The sequence below is a fragment of the Leptopilina heterotoma genome, unplaced genomic scaffold (assembly GCF_015476425.1).
Source record: "Leptopilina heterotoma isolate Lh14 unplaced genomic scaffold, ASM1547642v1 Lhet_174, whole genome shotgun sequence".
NCBI lineage: Eukaryota > Metazoa > Arthropoda > Insecta > Hymenoptera > Figitidae > Leptopilina > Leptopilina heterotoma.
Genome location: NW_025110890.1, coordinates 424,663 through 446,387, shown reverse-complemented (window position 1 = coordinate 446,387; position 21,725 = coordinate 424,663). Strand labels below are relative to the sequence as shown.

The following is a 21,725-nucleotide window of genomic DNA, read 5'->3' as shown; positions in this document are numbered from 1 at the left end:
GCATTTTCAGTTTATTACGAGTGCACCCAAGTGATGACTCTATATTCTCAACTACCTAATATGTAAATATTTTAATAAAATACACACATAAAAAATACCTAAGTACTTAATAAAGAATAAATAATAATATACATTGTAATAAAGTGTAAATTGGTTTCATTATTTATTTCTAGTTTGCACGTTAATTTATCACTTTGCATCTATAGCGTTCATTAATGTTATATTAGACAATTTTTTGTGAATTTACAGTTTAAAGTTCAATAAAATAAATTTTTATTTTATTTTTAAAAATTTTTTTAGTAATTATTAATTTTTTAAAAATAACTTTTATTTTAACTAGCAATTATTATCATATGTTGGGTAGATAATAGTATACTGTTTTTATTATGAAATATGTTAAAAATAATATTAATAAAGTAATAAATTTGAAGCAAATTCGATCCAACAAAATAAACTGTACACCATATTGGATCCGCCATTTTGAATTTTTAAAAACCGACATCAGATTCGTTATCAGCGTCCCTAAAAGCCTTCGACTAATAAATTTGAAGCAAATTTGATAAACTTTTCAAAAAGTTGTCAGCCATATTGGATCCGCCATTTTGAATTTTTAAAAACTAACATCAGATTCGTAACCAACGATTCCAAAAACCTTGAGAAACACCTACTTTTAATCAAATTTATTGAATTCATAATTTCTAAAAAGTAAATAATTTTGTCGTACTAAATTCGCCATTCGCCCCCAGTGTGCATCGCCTTATTTAAAAAAAGATTTTCAAAAAAAAAAATTTCCCTGCTTAAAATAATTTTTTACAGCCCCAGAAAATAATACCTGATCGTTATATCATAAAGTATTCTCCAACTATAAAGAAAAACCTTCACTTTTCTCGACTTGAATTACCAAGAAGTTTTCTCTTGGATTTCGCGAGACGCAGCAGAAACCTGCAGCAGCAGCAGCAGCAGCAGCTTCATTCGTCTTTGCCATTTGCAATTCTTCTCAACCACCAACGTTACCTTCTATAATGCTTCGAGGTTTTCCGTATAATTCCCTTGCAACTGGGTCAACTTTATTCCATTGAAACCAAGCCATTAGATTCATATCCTTACACGTTTTGTTACCCTCTTTTTGGACCGTAGGGAAAATCGACATATTCACCACCTCCCACTACTACTACTACTACTACTACTCCTCCTCCACCCGCCCACAATTCGACACAAAAGAAAAATATTGAAATTTCCATTTTCCGTTATCTCATGACTCATAGCTTCATCATTTATCAATGTTTTCAATATTAAAAAAAGGGGAAAAACACAAAATTTTTCTCTCTACCTTCTTTCATCTCAAGAAAATTTGTAAAAAAAATTAAATTCAAAATAATTTAAAACAATATATGTAGTGGATATAAAATTCAAAAAGTTGGGTTAAAAAACATTATAACTTCCTTTTTATTTAGAGCCACGTTTAGAAAGGTGAGTTTTACACCACGCCCCTTTTAATTTATGTTTTTATACTAAACCACGCCTAGTATCTTTGACCACGCCTTCTATTTATCGTCTACTTTAAAAAAGAGGCGTGGTTAATTAAGAACAACACCTTTAATAGGCGTGAGTTAAAATAGTAGGCGTGATTTTAACGAAATATGCCTACTATTTTTGCCTACGCCCCCTATTTATCGCCTACTCTAAAAAGGAGGCGTGGTTACTTAATAACCATACCATTAACAGGCGTGAGGTCTCAAAAAAATGTTTAAAAAATATCAAATTAAAAATAATTTAAAACAATATAACTAGTGGACATAAAATTCAAAACAGTAGGTTAAAAAATGTTATAACTGCTTTTTATTTAGAGCCACGTTTAGAATGGTGAGTTTAAGACCACGCCCCTTTAAAGTTATGCTATTATACTAAACCACGCCTATTTATAGTCTACTTTAAAAAAGAGGCGTATTTAATAAGAAACCACACCTCTAATAGGCGTGAGTTAAAAAACTAGGCGTGGTTTTAACGAACTATGCCCTATAGGAATGAGCTTCAATAGGAGGCGTGGTCTGCAAAAAATTACATTTTTATAATAGGCGTGGTTTATGACAAACCACACCTTCAGTGGGCGTGAATTAAAACCAGTAGGCGTGGTTTCTGACAACAACATTAATAGGCGTGAATTTAAATAACAGACATGGATTATAACCAACTACACAACTACATTTTAAAGACGTGACTTTAAGTGGAAGGCGTGGTTCATAGGCGATTGCCTATTCTATACAAGTGACCTTAAATAATAGGCGTGGTTTATAAAGAATTACACCTTCAGTAGGCTAGATAAGAACTTAAATCAGAAAGCGTTGTTTATAATTAACTACATCTTTAGTAGGCGTGCTAATTAATAATAGGTGTGGTCTTCAATAAAAAGCATGGTTAAAAATTAAAATCTATAAGGGACGTGGTTTAAAACATTTTTCATGGGGTGTGCCTTAATATTTTAGGCGTGGTCGAAAATGGACTATGGTTTTATGAATTATTTTACGTTTAAAGGGCGTGGCTTAAAATAAAAATTAAAATAAACTTACAATTTTTAAAACATTTGAGAATTTTTTTTCAATCTATAAAAATAGTTGAGCAGAAATCTAGTGAATTTCTTTATCTCGAAATAAGAATAGAATTCGTTCTTAAAAGTTACCTGTATATATGCACGGTATCTGTTTGTCGTTTACGATTGAAAACGATAAAGAAAGAGATTCAATTCATCGAATGAAAACTTTGAAAACTTTACCACCATTGGAAACAATTTTTTTTTCCAACTTCTTTCTCTCTTTAAAACGTTGGATGAAAAACATTTCACGGAATCAGCACAACTTTAAAATAAAACAATTCTTTTCGGCTAAAATGTCGACTTCTTTATATTGTCTTCTCTTATACTTCGATTTAGTTGCAATAAATTTTCCCTTTTTTTATTACATTAGTATTTTAATTGTAAAATTAAAAAAAAATTTTTTTTAGAAAATTAATGACAACCGTTGGAAAAAAAATACACTATTCTTTTTGGGGTCAATTTTTCTCATCAGTTTGACATAAAAAATAATACATTTTCATTTTTCATTTAATGTTTTTCCAATGGCTTCACATTTTGCAAATAATTTAAAAATTAACATGTGCTCGTAAAAACCACCGATAGTTTTATAGTCGGAATTTTTTTTTTTGCATGTGGGTAGGAAAATCTAGGCACGCAACACAATTTTTTATGATGCCAATAAATTTATTTCTACCACATGTGAAAATTTAAAAGTTTCATGAACATATAACATGAAAGATGAAAAATTACAATAAATAATAAATATTTTCTATTAACTAATAAAGGTGTAAGCGGTAGAAAAAACAAGTCATAATTTAACAAAAAATAAAAATTATGCAGTTAATCATTAGAAGAATTTAAAAAAATTTTTCACCTCTTTTCCCTTTCTACAGCTAAACATAGTTTTCGCTATTAAAACCTCGGTAATTTATTCTAGGTTAACGAAAATGCGATAGCGTAAGTAGTAACTTGGACCCTACAGAAGGTTTCTCCGGCCAAGAGGATTATTTATAGGCGATATTATTCACTGTCCTTGACTAATTACAAGAATTCCTGGCCCGCAGGTTGCATCCATGAGCAAAAAAAAAGAGTCTAATGGATAACACCTTTTAATTCTTATTATAAAATCTCAGATTAAATTTTTTTTCAAAACATTGAAATATTTGTTTTTAATTAAACAAATTTTTAGGAAAAAAGTTCTTACCAGGAAATCTTGATAATTAATCTCAACTATTAACAAAAAAGAAAAATGTGAATTTTTAGGCAAACACGTGACCGAATTGTAACAAAAAAATTGTTAATTTTCATATTTATCAGCAAATGGAAAGGGATAACAAAACGGAATTTATCAAATTAATTTAATTTATTGTATACAATATTTCAAATTTATTTTCAATCAAAAAAAGTAAAAAAAAAAGACTTTTGTTCGGCCACGTGGTCGGTTGACAAAATTTATTAACAAAAATGTTTTGCATTTTTAATTAATGTTCAAAAACTTACATAAATCAAAAAGAAAGAAACGGCGTTCAAACTTCTTCAGAGGAAATCGAAAGGCGTGGGGTCACAAACGCTTTAAATTAAAAAAAAAAGTATTTCGAAAAAAACTGAATAATTAAAATTTGTTGGTGAATCCGTACAAATTCGACGAAGGCAGAATGAAAAGAGAACGATAATTTTCCTCGTAATTACAATGCTACTACGTTACACCTCCCCCCCTGCATCTCCCCACCTCACCGACAGAAATGCCAACGACCGTCACCGAAAGCAACTGTGCTTGCGCAACTCTGACCCTCTTATTGGTGGAAAACGGCGCATTTATTTAAAAATCTTTAATATACTACTATGTTTAATAAAGCCGAGATTTTGTCCATAGAATTAATTTCTTCAATTTTATTAAAAATAAATAATAATAATTAATGTAGTACTAATACAACTAAATAAGGTAACATATTAATACTTTTATAATACTAAGTACAATATAATAATACTTTAATAATAATTCGTTCAAAAAATAAAGAGTGGGGTCACGATATTTATTACGGTCTGCAGAAAAATGTCGTTAGTGAATACAACCAAATATTAAACTTTAAATAAAATAATAAAATTAACCTTGACTAGAAGAAAAATTACAAAAATAAAAATTATCAATTTTGGTAATTTAAAATTGTTTCTTTTACATACAATACATAAAAGCATTTTAAATAAAAGCGGTTTTTTCCACAAATAAGAGACTTATAGTCACGGAAGGGCAATTAATTTGTAACGATAGTCGAATTTATTTTTTTGTAATTTAAGTAATATTTTTATTGGAAATGTTGGGCACGCAAAATTTTGGATACGGCCCTGACGAGTAATATGTTCGCACTGCGCATGCGGCGCCCCTCCAGCCGGCGACAACCAGTTTCGCGTATCCCCCTCTCCGCTACCTGTAAGGTATATAAGCTGGCGGCCAGCACCGGTCCCGCTTAGTGTTACCAGGTACCCTCACCAAACACCAGTGTACATGTTCTTCGCCACAATGATTATTGACAGAAATTTGCGCCTTAATTTGACATGTCTTATGTATTAAAATATTTTTAAAATGTATATAGTAAAATATTTTCAACTAAATAATTTGCGTTGGAAATATTTTTACATTAATTATTTGATGTGAATCGTCACACCATTTGTCGGAATTGTCCCCTAACCGTGATCGATAATTAATATAAGTCATTATTGTTGATGACCAGAAGAATAGTTTTTTAATTAACTGTCGCCTCACAAATTTTAATTTAATTTCAAATATTTTTAACGTTGAAAGCGTCAGATTTTTTATGATGTTTAGCAGAAAATTTAATTAATTACTCAATTCATTCGTCACATTATTGACATAATTAAATTAATAAATATTAAGATAACTAATAATATTAAGACAAATAATTAATTATTAATAAGTAACTAAAGGCCTCGTAAAAAATGGTTACTAATTATTTTTTACTACCTCTTTAGACAATTTAAAAGAATTTATTACTTTTATCAAAAAATAATATGTGACGTCGTTTCGATGAAATAAGTTTCCTCTTCAGGTCAATTATAAAATAAAATGAGCAATCCTGTCCAACAAAATCATCAAAAGAATTTCTTCCTTTATCTAATTTGCATATTTACTCGTTTTATAATAAGGATCCTATAAACATTTCAGTTATATACGTTTTCTGTATTTGATTTAGATACTTTCTTCTTTTAATTTAAACGAACCCTGTCCGAGGAGCTAACGACTCATAATTAACGATCATTATAAATGTTGGCAATTAAGATTATACAAGCTTACATTTTAACTCTTAAGCATTGTTTATTTAAAAAAAAGAAATATCTGTTTATCAAAATTTAGTAGAATGTCAAAATTTATTATTTATTGTTAACCTCTTCCACAGTTTCAGAATGATAAATTAAAAACTTTCGCTTTGTGGTCGAGAATAATAAATTAAGATTCTCGTACTTCGAGAAAACATAGTTTACAACCGCAACTGTTGGGTGTTACTAAACTTTAAGGATAGTTTCGACACTGTAAACTTGGCTCAATTTACTCATGGTAAACAAGTTCCTTTCGTGTGAATATTCTTAAATATAATTCCTGTTTCCTTCTTTACGAGTCGATTTTAAATTCCAACATATTAAAAATATTTTTTAATTTTTCTTTTTTGAAAGAAATATTCAATTTTTGAAAGAAATAATCCTAAACTTTTCTTTTGAGCATAAATTTTCAACTAGTGGACAATTCACTATTAAATTATCCTAACTCTGTGCTATATTCACTTAGCGTCGGCCTCTCAGTTTTATTTGAAAAAAAAATCTTAATAACTCTCTATAAACAAAGTTTCTTAAAGAACAAGACTTAAAAAAAAATGGGCAAGTTATTTTTCTATGCGAAAAAGTTTCTCAACGAGAATTCTGTTTACGTGGAAAAGTTGGAAATGATTTCCATCCACGTGTATATAGTAACCCACCAGATGTAATGGCGAATCTCGAGTCGTAAGAAGAAAGTTTTACCGTTACCTCTTCATTACTTCACAAACAAAGGAAAAATTATAAATTCTAGGACGACATTTAAAACGAATTTTCATCCCGCAAAACTGTAAAGAGAGAAAGCTCACAAATATTCTCTGTCACATAAATTATTCAGTAGCACCTTATCTTTTCAAATTTTTTTTCTCTCCTCTTTTACTTAGGATAATGTTACCCAACACTTTCATCTTCAATGAATTTTAAAACAACGGTTAAGTGTCTCGTTTCCTCAATTTCAAAGTAATGTTGATAATTTTTTCTAGAATTCTAAAACAAAATTTTATAATTGATGCATTTTCTCTTTTTTGATAATTATTTAGAAATAAAAAATTCCCTTCCCTAAAAATGAATTTAATAAAAAATAAAAATTGGGACATATTTTACCATCCGCTACTCATCAGCGCTCAATTGGAACTGATCGCGAGGAAGCGGAATCGGCACTTTTATATCGGCAGTAGAGAGTGGAGGGGAGACTCGCGCGCGGTGATTGGCAGTTGCCCCCTCCCATGGCACTATATAACCCACGTTCGCTCGATGTTCGTTCTCAGTTTACTTAAAACCATTTCTCCAGTAACCAAGAGTCAGAATTTTGATTCAACACTTTTCACTCGCAAATTTATTACCTCTAAGCTTTGCGGATCTTATTTCAAGGAGGATTTTAATAAAAAGAAAGTGGCCTCGTGTAACATGAACTTTGCATAATTTAGAGTATGCAGAATAATTTTTTTTTTCCTTTTTCCCTGCATGCTGACGTTTTAAAAATGTAAATGCAGAAGCTAAAAAAAATTGTCGTTGAAAAATAATTCTATTCTAAAATGGACAAAAACTTCTCAAACAGAAAAGAATTTCTAAAAAAGAAATTTAAAAAAAAAAATTTCTAAAATCAAAAAGAACCTCTGTAATAGAACTGAATTTTTAAATATAGAAAAGAAGCGTCAATGGAGAAAAAAAAATTTCAAATAAAAAAAAAATATGAAATAAAAAAATCATAAAATATTTAATCATACAAACACAGTTTTTAAATAAAAAATTATTTTTTGAGAAAAAACTGACCAAGTTGGCTACTTTGGGAAAATTGCCAGAAACAAAATTGTCTCTTAAGAATTTTTAAGATAAAATTACTGTTTTAGTGTACGAGGAGAAAAAGGGAATAAGAGAGAATAGAAACGATGGTGAAAGTGCAGTTTTGGGACGTAACATCCGCGAGGAAATACGATGTTGAAAATAGAGAATTTTCTTGAATGGTGTTGGCAAGGGCAAGAATTTTGTGAATTATAGGGTACTCACCAACGTTGGTTTATGTGCCTAAGGGCGCTACTAACAAAATGTTTATCCACAACGGTTTTGCGTCTTTACGCCTCGAGTTTACTTTAACCACATCCTCCCCCCCCACAAAAACCGCCCAAAGTAAAATCCTCCTCCAGAATAAATAAAATTACAACTCCTATATCTCTTCTATTTTCATGTACATATACCTATATTATTCTAACTAAACCACAGAAATACAACACACGATTCTAGCCTCACAATTCTCACTTATTCAAAATACAAAATTTTTTTTTTAATGAAATTAGGAAGATAATTTTAATTATACAAGAAATAAAAATCATTGCAGAAATTCAATTATTTTCAAAAGTAATAAAATTCATCTCCAAAATTCTATTATTTTCAAAAATTTTAATGAAATTCTTAGCAAAATTTCAATTATTTTCAAAAAATAATCAATATTTCACAGGAATTTAATTATTTACAAATTTTTTATAAATTTCTTCGCAATAATTCAATTATTTTATTTTATTTTTATTTTTTATTTATTTTTTTTATTTTATTATTTTTTTTATTTCAATGTTTATCAATATTTACTATTTTAATAAAAATTTTTTATTAAAAAAGAAAAAGAATCTAATTATTTAAAAAATTTTAAATTATTTTCATAAAATAATAAACATTTCAAAGGAATTCAATTATTTATAAATTTTTAATAAATTTCTTCGCAATAATTCAATTTTTTTAATTTTCATAAATAATAAAATTTTTACTGGGATTCAATTGAGGGGCTGGATGCTATAAGGGAATAAGCGCCATTCATTTAAAATTGCGCGTATCTCTTTATAGCATTCAGCCCCTTAATTATTTTCGTAAATAATATAAAATCGTTTTAGGAATTAAATTATTTTCATAAATAATAAAACTGATCAAAGAATTTCAATTATTTTGAATACAATTTTAATCGAATTCTTCAAATAATGTAATAATTATTCTTAAAAATTTTAATAATATTCGTCATTATAATTTAAAAATTTGTTGGTAAAATTCTTTACGAGAATTCAATTTTAAGAAATATTCAATAGTTCAATAAATTATTTATTTTTGTATTTAAATAATTGAATTCTAATAAAAATTAATTAAAAAATGAATTTCGGGTAAAATTTTAAATAATAATTGAATACTAAAAGCAATATAGTGTGAATTTTTATAAATAATTGAATTTTGAAATTAATTTTTTTGAAAAAGGTTAATTGAATTTTTTCACATTAATGACATATTTAAATGGAAAATTTGCATTTTGCATTTGTATCTTCTCTGAAATTCAATTATTTTCAAAAATTTTAATAAAATTCTTGGCAAAATTTCAATTATTTTCATAAAATAATAAAAATTTCATAGGAATTCAATTATTTTCATAAATAATAAAATTTTTACAGGGACTCAATTATTTTCGTAAATAATAAAATTCGTTTTAGGAATTCAATTATTTTCATAAAAAATAAAATTCTTCGCAAAAAGTCAAGTATCATTCTTTTAAAAAATCAATTATTTGCATAAATAACAAAAATCTTAGCAGAAATTCAATAATTTAAAAAAATTTTTTTAAATTAAATTCTTGTCAAAAATTCAATTCTTTTTAAAAATAATAAAATTTTTACAAAAAATTTCAATTATTTCCATAAATTACAAAACTCTTTGCAGAAATTTAATTATTTTTAAAAAAATTTAATAAATTTCTTCCCAAAAATAAAATTATTTTCATAAATAATAAAATTCTTTTTAGGAATTCAATTAGTTTCATAAATAATAAAACTAATCAAAGAATTTCAATTATTTGTAATACAATTTTAATCGAATTCTTCAAAAAATGTACTTATTCTTATAAATTTTATTAAAATTCGTCCAATGAATTTAATTATTTAAAAATTTGTTGATAAAATTCTTCATGAGAATTGAATTTTAAAAAATATTCAATTATTTAATAAATTATTTTTTTGAATTTAAATAATTGAATTCTAGTAGAATTTTTTTTTTAAATTGATTCATAAATGAATTTCAGTTAAAATTTTAGATAATAATTGAATATTAAAAGCAATATAGCGTGAATTTTTATAAATAATTGAATTTTGAAATTAATTTTTTTGAAAAAGGTTAATTGAATTTTTTTTATATTGATGACATATTTTAATAGAAAATTTCCATTTTCTTATTTCCCGAACCCAAATGCTAAATTTCGTAAACGAATTAAACATACATATTTTTTTTTATATTATTTGAAGTTTTTATTTTCTAATTTATATTTAATTGACGAATTTACGAATAATTAAAATTTCGTAAAATTGAATATTGTAAACAAATCAATTTGAAAATTGTCAAAGAACTTTTAGTTAAAGAATTTTAGTTTAAAATTCTTGAAAATAATAATTAAATTGAAATGATAAAAATAATTTTGAAGAAGAATAATATTCTTATAATATAAAATAATTATTTTATCTTTCGAACATCTTTAATTATTATAAAACATGAAGAAATTTAATTTACAGTTTTAAGTAAAATGTTCTCTTATTTTGAAATACTGTCACTGGTTCGAGCCCTGATAATTTTTTTAAAAATGTTAATTTTATATTCATAATTTATAACGTTGGTGACGTTTAAAATGATTTAGAAGAAGAAATAATTTTCTATTCAAACTTTTGTCTTTTAATAAAAATTTTTACAATGCTTCTTGTACAAAAAGTTAAAAAAGAAAATTTTATAAACATAAAATATTGTTTTCTGAGTGAAAAACAATTTTTTCTTCAAATCGTTGATGACAAACGTTGTGAACTTCTCCCATGTCCGTCATTTATAAGTGTTGTAAAATAAAATTTAAGCAATGCATTTTTTGTAACCCCTATTATTATGTCGATTCTTAAAACGTGGAAAAAAAATTTTAGAAGATCTGGAACATCTTGTATATGTCAGGAAAATTTTTTTCAGGTTAGTTGTAGACACTCTAAAGAGGCGTAAATTTCAAATAAAATGAACATTGATATAAAATCATCAAAAATAACGAATGAAGAAAGTAAAAAAAGAAAATTACGAGATTATACCTCCTACTCTCTGCTACTACAACAACTTTTACAAGAGAGATGAAATTGCAAGTATAGGACATCGAGGAACTTTCTTTAGCAAAAGACACGAAGAAAATGAAACAGGGCGTAAAAAGTTCGATTTATAAGTCTCTGCGAGTATGGGTGAGGCTATTCGATAATGTTCGAATTTCTCGAGTACTGTGAAATAAAAATGGGAGGATGAGAAAATGGAACTTCTTAGTTTTGTAGTTATAAGAAACTATATATGTAGTGCACTGTCCTGCGGCGACAAAACCGCCACTATTTTATTGTCCAAACATCCATTTTCCACAATTGTCCAATCGTAATTTTTCTATTTTTCAATTTTTTCAAAGTCGGCAATATTTGGGAAAAAACAAATTACAATTCCTTTTATATATGGAGTTTAAGAGCAAAAAAAAAAATTAATAAATTGTGACCTTGAAAATCTTATTAAATGAGAAAAAATAAAAATTTTAACTACATTTGCAGGGCTCGAACCAGTGAAAGTATTATCTAAAAATGCGGACTTTACGGACCAAAAATGAAAAATTACGGACCAATTTCTGACAAAAATCAATTATTTAATTCAATTCAATTATTAACTTTAAGAATTTTAACTAAAATTATTCTTTAAAGTTTAAATCAATTAATTTTCGAAAAAGTTCTTTGACAATTTTAAAATCCATTTATATTCAATTTTGCGAATTTCAATTATTCGTAAAATCTTCAATTAAATATATCTTAGAAAATAAAAAATTCAAATAATATAAAAACAATTCAATTAAACTTTTTCAAAAAAATTAATTTAAAAATTCAATTATTTCTAAAAATACACGCTGTATTGCTTTAAAATATTCAATTATTATCTAAAATTTTAACTGAAATTCATTTCATTGATTCATTAAATCAATTTTTATTAGAAAATTCTACTGAAATTCAATTATTTAAATAAAAACATTAATAATTTGTTGAATAATTAAATGTTTCTTAAAATTTAATTCTCATAAAGAATTTTTATCAACAAATTTTTAAATAATTAAATTCTTTCGACGAATTTTAATAAAATTTTTCAGATTAATTAGATTTTTCGAGAAATTTGATTAAAAATTGTATTAAAAATAATTGAATCCCTATAAAAATGTTATTATTCATGAAAATAATTGAATTATTGCGAAGAAATATAAAAAAAAATTTGTAAATAATTGAATTCCTGTGAAATTTTTATTATTTATTATGAAAATAATTAAATTTATTTTAAATAAAAAATTTAAAATAAAAAATTTATTTTAAATAATAGAATTATTTTAGAAAATTTTATTGAAATAGTAAATATTGAAAATCATTGAGTTAAAGAAAATTTTTGAAAAAAATTTAAATTTTGCATATTTTTAAAATATGAACCTTTTCTAAATTCAATTATTTTTAAAAATTTAACCTAAAATGCTCATAATGTTTAATTATTATGTAACATTTTAACGGAAATTAATTTTTAAAACCATTTTTATTAGAAAATTCTACTGGAATTCAATTGCTTAAAGTTTAAATACAAAAATAAATAATTTATTAAGTGAATCTTTCTTAAAATTAAATGCTCGTAAAAAATATTATCAAATACATTTTTTAATAAATAAATTCTTTGGTCGAATTTTAACAAAATTTTTATAAATATTTTCATTTTTCAAGAAATTTTTTTAAAATTGTATTAAAAATTATTGAAATTCTGCGATGAGTTTTATTATTTATAAAAATAATTGAATCCCTAAGAAGAATTTTATTATTTTTGAACAAAATTAAATTTCAGCGAAGAATTTTATTATTCTTGAAAATAATTCATTTTCTTCAATAATTTGTAACTTCTCCAAAATTATATATTTTTTTAGGTTTTTTTTAAGTAAAATTCCTCTATAAATCCATTATTTTTAATAATTTTCGAAAAAGTTCTTTGACAATTTTCAAATACATTTGTTTACAATTCAATTTTACGAAAGTTCAATTTATCCGAAATTCTTCAATTAAATTCAAAGATTTTAATTTGAAACTTTGACAAAATTTAATTCTTTCTAAAAATTACAATTATTATAGTAACTTCTCCAAATTCAGTTATTATCTAAAACTTTTATTGAAATTAATTTTTAAATCAATTTTTATTAGAAAATTCTACGAGAATTCAATTATTTAAATTCAAAAAAAAAATTTATTAAATAATTGAATGTTTTTTAAAATTCAATTCTCATGAAGAATTTTATCAACGAATTTTTAAATAATTGAATTCTTTTGACGAATTTTAATAAAATTTTTAAGAATAATTACATTTTTCAAGGAATTCGATTAAAATTGAATTAAAAATAATTGAAACTGTAAGTTGAGTTTCATTATTTATGAAACTAATTGAATTCCTAAAAAGAATTTTATTATTTATGAAAATAATTTAATTTTTGGGAAAAATTTTATTAAATTTTTATTAAAATGATTAAATTTCTGCAAAGATTTTTGTAATTTATGGAAATAATGGAATTTTTGTAAAAATTTTATTATTTATAAAAAGAATTGAATTTTTGCCAAGAATTTAATTAAAAAAATTTTTTAAATGATTGAATTTCTGCGAAGATTTTTGTTATTTATGCAAATAATTGATTTTTTAAAAGAATTTTATTAGAAAAAAGTCAATTATCATTCAAAAATTTTAATTTTTGAATGATAATTGACTTTTTGCAAAGAATTTTATTTTTTATGAAAATAATTGAATTCCTAAAACGAATTTTATTATTATTTACGAAAATAATTGAATCCCTGTAAAAATTTTATTACTTATGAAGATAATTGAATTACTGCTAAGGGGTCATACACAAACTACGTAAGGCTTTAAGGAGGGAGGGGGGGTCAAGTTAAATCTTACGAACAGCAGAAAAAATGGCGCTAATGTATAGAAAATGTCTTACGATGGGGGGAGGGGGGGGGTCAAAATTTCTGAAAATATGCCTTACGTAGTTTGTGTACGGCCCCTAAGAAGTTTATAAACAATTTGTAGGTAAATAATTGTAACACGTGAATCGAAAAATATGTCTGAACATATTGTGAGATAATTTTTTTTTCATCTTTGTAATTTTATACGATTAATCCAAATTTATGGGAAACGCAATGAAATTTTAATAATTCGCAGGCTAGTAAAAGATTGGCATTACATTTTGTCGCAATTCGATTTTCATTGCTTTCCTATTTTTTTCTTCACGCTCGCGACTATTTCGCATTACTCTTTCAACATTTTTCCGCTTTCTATATTATTGACTACTTTCACGCATCTGTGCGGTAAAACTCGAAGAAGGAGGGAGAAGGACGGTTCAAGATGAAAAAAAAAAAAATGGAAAATTGTCTCCTTCACTCGTAAATTTTATTTCAAAGTGAACATTTAATATCCAGTGTGCGCGCTTTCTCCCCAACGTTATATCTCTTTATTGAAATCTTCTACAGAAATTTCCCCCTCTTTCTCCTTCGAAGAAGATTTTACATTTTTATGATGAATAGAAGAAAAAATCAATAAAAAATATATACAGAAAGTGGGGTTCATTGCAAAATTTTAAGACATGATTGTTAACTATTTAAAAAAATAATTTTATAATTTTATTTTAAAGAAAAATTTTAATTAAATTTCTAATTAGGTATTTGGAAATTTTGCCACATTTAAATTAAATAAATTTTATTATTTAAAGAATTTTATTTTTAATTTTTCGATAGCTCCTTGTTTACCACTTTTTTCAATCTTAAAGCTACTTTTTGATACTTTTTTAAAATTAATTATTGAGTGCGAAGTCTGCTTTTTTTCTATTATCTCTTTTAGTTCTTTTTTTGTTAGTATAAATAGTTCGAAGTTGCCCTGATTCGACATTAATTAACGTTTTTGTCTCTCTAGTCCTTCTTCAACACTTTTGTTTCCTATGGCATCAAAAAGTTGCCGTTTTCTGCTAGTCACAATCCTAATCACTACTTGAGTATCCCTATACAATTTTCCACTTCAGTGCTTGTGTATTTTTTTTTCTCTTGGGGCAATGAAAACCACTCATGAACAAAACACACTTTTTCAAAAGAGGGGAAAATGTGACACTTTTTTTTATAACCCCGAGCAAAAATAGGATGATAATTGTGCGCTTTTTTTCTTTCACATAATTAATGAGTTTGTACATATTATATCAAAAATTGAATTAAAAAATAAAATGAGTATTTTTAGGAAAAATAAGAATATACAGACGAAATTTTTTTTTGAATATTTTTTAACCAATAGGCTTGACCGAAAAGTTAAAAAATTCTGACTGAATAATAAAGTTTTGAAAGTTTGAAGTAGATATAGAAGCCAAATATAAACAGAGACCAATCCACTTTTCTAAAAAGCTCTATCCGAGAAACGTTCTTATTAAGCAAAGTTGCCGAACTCTGTCCCCAGAATGGCCGAGAAATCTCATTTTTCCATATTAAAGTCCTTTTTATATTTTCTCTCTCTCTTTTTTTCTCAACTTCTCCTTTTCAATGAAACAGATTTTTCAATATAAATAAGTTCCTCGTAATATCCTTTAAATTAAATAACCCAACTTCTTTTAACTCCTCGTCAAAAGTTTATTATTTTCCCCTCTATTCATTCCTTTAGCACTCTAATTTAATTTTTTCACGACAACTATTATCTACTATTAATAACATTAAAAATTAATTTCATCATCTTCTTTTACTAGGATCAAAAAAAATTTCAACTACTTCTTATAAAAAATACTTCATTTCAATTTCATTAATTATTTTTTCTTACTTACAAAACTTTCAATTTTTCCTTAAATCTTCATTTCCTTTATTTTGTATTTAATAAGTTTTTAGTATTTTATTTTTTTTTCAGTTTATAAAAAAAATTTTCTTTCCAGAAATGATAAAAGAAAAAGAAGTGACAAGCGAGTTACAAGTTTGTGCATACACAAGTAATATTGGTATCCATCAAAGCCATAACACTGCTTTTGGAAACAAGTTTCAACTTGTGTGGTCGACCATTTGGGTCAAAAAGTCCCCAACCGGATTCGGAAGCACTAGGATATAACAATGAGTATCTATATGGAAATTTCCCGAATGTTGACGGTAGTATAAATGGATGGATGAACACAGAATGACAGAATTTCCAAATTTCTAACAGAAACACTATTCAATCCGATGGGTTGCAGCAAAACACAGTGTACGTGAATATTTTACAATATAATTAAAATCACCCATATGTAAAATTTCTGTTTTTTTCAGAATAAAGAAAAAATTTTGTTAAATAAACAAATGATTTAAATTTTATCAAGGCAGACGCTTTACTTTAATTTTCAAATTACAAAAATCTTTGAATCTATTTGGAAAAAAGAGGAAAATCCTTTTTTTAGGCATGTTTACTCAAAGGAACGCCTACTTTTTTCGGTTACGCCTTAAAATTATAGACACACCCCTAAACAGTGTTTTATTCACGCCCACTGAGGGCGTGACCTACAGTGGACACGCCCCTGAAGGAAGGTACTATATTATCCACGCCTACTAAAGACGTTAGTCTTTAGTAGTCGTGGATAATATAGTACCTTCTAAATGAGACACGCCCCCAATTTTACGATTCTATTGTAAGCACGCCTTCAAAAGGCGCTACCTAAATAGCCACGTCCGCAATAATGGAATTATATTGTATTCATCTTCAAAAGGCATTACCTAAATAGACAGGCCTTTAAAATTTATATTCTTTCCCATTGACGCCTTTAAAGGGCGTTAACTAAAGTAGACACGCTCTCAAAATTGAAATTAATTTTAATTCACGACTTCAAAAAGTGTTATCTATAATAGACACGCCCCTAAAGGGCAATACTATGTATGTTCACGCCTACTAAGAGCGTTACTTACAATGGACACGCCCCTAAAAAAGGTACTACATTATCCATGTCTACTGAAAGGCGTTAACTAAATTTGACACGCGTCCAATATTATAATTCTACTTTAAACACGCCTTCAAAGGGCGTTACATAAGTATCCACGCCTCTTAACAGCGATATTATTCACGCCTACAAAAGGTGTAACCCAAAGTAGTCACGCTCCAAATGAGCGGTAATATGTATGTTACGCCTACTAAAAGTGTTACCTAAAGTAGCCACGCCCCTAGAGAGCAGTACTACTTTTCACGCCTACCAAAGGTGTTGTTTAAAGCAGCCACGCCCCAAATGGGCGGTAATATGTATTTTACGCCTACTAAAGGCGTTACCTAAAGTAGCTGCGCCCCTCAAGAGCGATATTATTAGACACGCTCTAAATGGGCGGTAATATGTATTTTACGCCTACTAAAGGCGTTACCTAAAGTAACCACGCCCCTGAAGAGCAGTACTACTTTCCACGCCTACCAAAAGTGTTGTTTAAAGTAGCCAAGCTTCAAATGGGCGGTAATATGTATTTTATGCCTACTAAAGGCGTTACCTAAAGTAACCACGCCCCTTAAGAGCGATATGATTATTCACGCCTACAATAGTTGGAACCTAAAGTAGACACGCCCCAAATGGGCGGTATTATGTATTTACGCCTACTAAAGGCGTTACCTAAAGTAGCCACGGCCCTCAAGAGCGATATTATTATTCACGCATACAAAAGGTGTCACCCAAAGTAGACACGCCCCTAATGGGCGGTAATATATTTCACGCCTACTAAAGGCATTACCTACAATAGACACAACTTTAAAGAGCTGTATTAATTTTCACGTCTACTAAAAGTCTACAAGAGACGTTGCTGTTTATAACTATCTCTACTAAATTAGAAAGTTTATCTTCACTTATATTAAAAGCAATTAATTTTTGACTTTCTGGGACAAAGACTTTTAAAACTAGATGCAGGTAGTTAATACCTTTGTATATCTCACAATCGCTGTTTTCATAAAACACAATTGGGCGTGAACAGCATTTAAATGGGAGTGGCTGATAAAAACCACTAAATGGGCGTGGCTAAATGATGTACCAGAAATTCGTTGCTACAAGATAGGGAATGACAATTTTTGCTCCAAAATTTATGCCTGCTGTAAATGATAAAGTAAACTCAAATACAGAGAAGAGGACGTTGAAAGAGAATTTTGCCTGAGTTTGAATTACATGACAGTGGAGCAGTTAGTTTACAATTTTGAGTACTTTGCCAAGGTGAATAGCAATTCTCAAATGCACAAACGTATGTTTCTGTATAGAAATTTGTATAACCACATGCTCACAAGACAAGATTATAACGTTAAGGAAGGATCCTGTTCTAATTCTCTCTCTCCCCCTCTCTATCTCTCTCTCTCTTCTCAACTTGATTAATCCATTAATTATACTCCCTTCCTGGGAGAGAATGCAATTTGTTTCCAACTTCTCATACTCTCTCACTCTCTCTCTCTCTCTTACTCTCTTTAACCTTTTGCTGACTCGTTGTGTCGGCACTATTCTAATATTTAGCTATTATTTAATTTTAATTTCTGAAAATTTCATTAATATGACTTGGAAGATAATTTAGTGAAATCATAACGCACTTTAATTGCTGGTAATATTTAAATGAAATGTAATTGAAAGAAATTAAATATCAAGGTATAATGAAATGAAAGGAAAGATTTGCAAAATATTGAAAACGAAATTGAGTTGTAAATTGACTAACGAAAATATAGGAATTTCCCTCTCTCTATCTATGTCCTTGCCTTCTATAGTGTTTGTAAAGAGAAACTGTGCGAAAATGTACACGTTTCTATTCCCATGGGCACTCACGGCACACGAAGCACATTCGCAAATTTACAAATGAACGGATTCTCCAGCAGGAAATCGACTTCCGATTTATTTTCACGAATGCGCCTTTAATCCATTATTAAACATGATCCTTTTTCGGTTCTCTCCTCCTCCTCCTCCCACCTTTCGCTACTTTTCTTTTCTTCTTTTTTACACAAATACACCACAAAGTTTTTTGTCAAGAATATAAAAATAGCAGAAAAATACTGTCAGTTCAATTCAATTCGAATAATGAGATTAGAGAGGGAAAAAATACCCAGCAACAAATAAATAAAAAGTGAAAGCAAAAAAAAAATTTTAAAAATAGAAATGACAATTATTTTTTTTTAAAGAAATAATATCCAAAAAAAGAAATACACTTATTAGATAGTAAATTAAATTAGACAGAAAAAAAATCCAAATTGACAAAGCAATTGATGGAGGAGATTTCAATTTAATATTTTACATCAATCAATATCCGTTCTTTCTCAGCAGCAAGTGCACAGTATTTTCTTCATTTTTTTTTATTCCTTTATCCTAGTATCATTGATCTTCTCTTCCTTCTATATTTTTCTTCTCTAACGCGAAGCATCTTTTATATCGACAAAATCATTAGTTTGAAAAATAAATCCCTCACCAACTAAAACGTTAATGTGTTCTATTTTCTTCGCGAGGCAACATCTAATAATACCGATAGATAACAAAAGAGGGATAAGTCGCAAATTATTTCTCACTGATCAAAAAATAGCAATTACATTAACTATTTCAAAAGAAAATTGCGAACTAAAATATTTTTTTATTCAAAAGAAAAGAAAATTCATTAAATAATAGAAAAGGTTACGATATAGAAATTTATATTTATGACAAAATTTTTATCAAATTTGAGTTTTATTTATTTTTAAGACATGTCTATAAAGAGTCTATACTTAAAAGTAGTCGTCTTTATTTTTATGCTTAATTTTTTAAAATTAATTTATTAATTTCTATACTAAAAAACGCCCCCAAGAGGCGGAGCTTTGAATTTATTCTTTAACCACGCCTACAAAGGGCGTTACATTATTTTAGATAAACTACCGGAGACAGGGTGCTTAATTGGACACGCCCATAAAAGGAGGGGCTTATAAAAATTATTTAGCCACGCCCACAAGGGGCGGAACTTTGTTTTACGCTTAGCAGAGATAAGTACGCCCAGAAAGGGCGTAATATTATACTTTATTTGCACCCGCCCATAATAGGCGGGGCTTCAATAATATTATTTAACCACGCCCATAAGAGGAGGAACTTTATTTCGTATACGCCTACCAGTGGCGTGTACTTTATTTAGACACGCCCATATGAGGCGGAGCTTGTAACATTATTTGTATCCAAGTCCACAAGGGGAGGAACATTTTTTACATCCATGCCAGAGGTAGGTACTTTTTTAGACACGCCTATAAGAGGCGGGGCTTGTAGAGATATTTCTTAGCCACGCCCACAAAAAGCCTAAAAGGCATTATTGTCGATGGACACGCCTACTAATGACTATACGATCCTCCCTATTTAATAATGGACCCTTCCAATAATAAATTAATTAATAAAAAATAAATTTTTTTTAAAGGAAAATAACTAAATTCTATAGTCTAGAAAATTCAATTTCTATTTCTTGATTAAAAATAAAATTTATCAAAATATACGACATTAATAACAGTTAAATTTCAGGAAAGAGAAAATTGTCACAGATCCAATGATATGAAAGTGAAAAAATAGTGGAAATTAAACAACAATTTTAGTTCGATGAAAAAACACTAAAACGATTTTTGAAAAGTAGGTTGAGAAAGAAGATTGATAAACGTTATCAGTGGGCCAATTTTCTGGATGAGAAGACTGTGACATGATTTTTTTCTCTCTTCATTTTATCACGATAGTCAAACTCTTTCATCCATTGACTTCTGAACCCCTAATGACTCCTCTTCTTAGAGAACTAAATTCCCGAGTTATTTTCATTGAAAGAAGTGGAAAAGAATGCGAAAATAGAAAGAGAAGAAAATTAAGTTAAAAAATGGCATCAATTTTCGTTTCTCTGCGAATTCTTTTCAAGATTCTCTCACTTCAGTGATTATTATTTTAGCTAGCCTACTTTTTTTTAAGAATTAATGAGATAGAAAATAGCTTATAAGATATAAGGAATTAAATTTTCACCTAGGTATACACAATGTATTTAACCACACAACTACAGAGAGAGAGAGAGAGCGAGAGGGATACACTACAGTGAAAGAGAAATTCAATAACATCGTACATTATTGGTTTACCGTGTTCTCAATTTACATCATCATATAATCAAAATCCGTATAATTTATGTGCGACTATGGAATGATAATTCTATACCTCTAATAAGATAACACGAGTTGTGTTTAATAAGAAATAAAAATATCTTCTTGCTTTACAAATTATTATCTCTAATTAGATATTTGATATAACATCAATTATTTATATGATAAATTAGATAGTTAACAAAATAATACATCAATTATTTGTGACAATAGTTGACAAAATAGTATCAATTGCTTATTGTACAAAAAAAATTCCACTAAATCTAAAAAATTGTTGAATCTGGAAATAAAACTGCTCCATTTAGAATTTTGGAAAAAAATGTTAAATATTTAAAAAAAGCTAATAAAAAATGTATGTTTATAATTTACTCTTTCTCTCCACCCCGCAGTGATTTTATTGACAAAGTATCAAAGAGAGCGAGAGAGTAAATATGTATTCCTCTCACTCTCCCTACATTTGAAAACAGATGCGGATAATTTGATTTCTACTCAACAGAAACAGTGTGTCACCATCTATTGACAGTGGCTTGCGACTGTAGTGGGACAAAGAGCAATTTGTCCTGTAGTCTCACGATGCGCTTCTCTAATCTATGTATATGGGCATTTACACTAACAGAACCCTTCAAGACAATTCCCTCACTAACTGCTAATAATACCCAAACGAATCCTATTTTCTTTTTTAAGG

General features: G+C 27.7%; 1 protein-coding gene across 7 annotated transcripts in view; it reads right to left on the bottom strand.

Moving 5' to 3' along the window:
- Positions 1–21,725, bottom strand: part of LOC122499744 — a 180,583-nt gene that overhangs the window by 85,956 nt on the left and 72,902 nt on the right. The window contains exon 1 of one of the 7 annotated variants that reach the window (XM_043608234.1): positions 4,070–4,256. The exons of the other annotated variants lie outside the window; for them this stretch is intronic. The gene's annotated coding sequence lies outside the window, so the exon portion shown is untranslated. Of the gene's footprint in view, positions 1–4,069; positions 4,257–21,725 lie in introns of those variants that run through there. 7 annotated transcript variants of the gene reach the window in all.